Source organism: Morone saxatilis, unplaced genomic scaffold (genome assembly GCF_004916995.1).
Source record: "Morone saxatilis isolate NCDOM2014 unplaced genomic scaffold, NCSU_SB_2.0 Contig22, whole genome shotgun sequence".
Lineage (NCBI taxonomy): Eukaryota > Metazoa > Chordata > Actinopteri > Moronidae > Morone > Morone saxatilis.
The window spans coordinates 26,632,123-26,632,763 of record NW_023339785.1 but is presented as its reverse complement, the minus strand read 5'-3'; the positions used below and the strand labels follow the sequence as shown (position 1 = coordinate 26,632,763).

Here is a 641-nt window from a genome sequence, read left to right as displayed (position 1 = left end):
TCATCATCATCATCATCACAGCTGCTTCTTCCTCAACATCTGGAACTCTTCATTTACTTTCTGTTTATTTGTAATTAATTTTTTACTTTTGTATCTTTTATATTTAAACGTTTTTTAATATTTTTTGAAGTTGTTTTGCAGTCGTTTGTGTGTTTGTGTTCGGCCTTATTTTCTCACCGCGGTGCTTTCAGGACTCAGCAGATAATAAAGTCAGTGATGACGAAGGCTTCAGGTTTCTGTTTACATTGTTGTTGTGATTCGCTGTTACCTTCGAATGAATCCAAACACATTAGCTGACAGGTCTAACTCAGAGAATATATATGTGTTTATATGAAAAATAAAGTATATAGTGTTTGAGGACTTTGAAGGCTCCGTAAAAAAGAGTTTTATTCAAGTTATTTATGATAAAAAGTGTCTGCTGGGTCCTCGCTGCCTGCACTGGCACCTGCTCTGCTTCCCCTAAATTACCTTTGAATTGATTTCCAGACGACCATCTACCCTCACACTACGAAGCTGTTAGAGAGGGACCTATTCAGGGGAAAGAGGACATAATTATGAGATTAAAAATTAAAAATTAAGAAATAAAAAGATAGGATATAAAGTGTAAATGTTCCAGCTGGTGGAGCTGGAGTTGAACAGAA

General features: G+C 35.9%; 1 protein-coding gene across 1 annotated transcript in view; it reads left to right on the top strand.

The window, feature by feature from the left end:
- The window catches only part of LOC118333401 (TBC1 domain family member 2A-like), a 13,097-nt gene that overhangs the window by 408 nt on the left and 12,048 nt on the right, over positions 1 to 641 (top strand). The gene's annotated exons all lie outside the window — the stretch shown is intronic.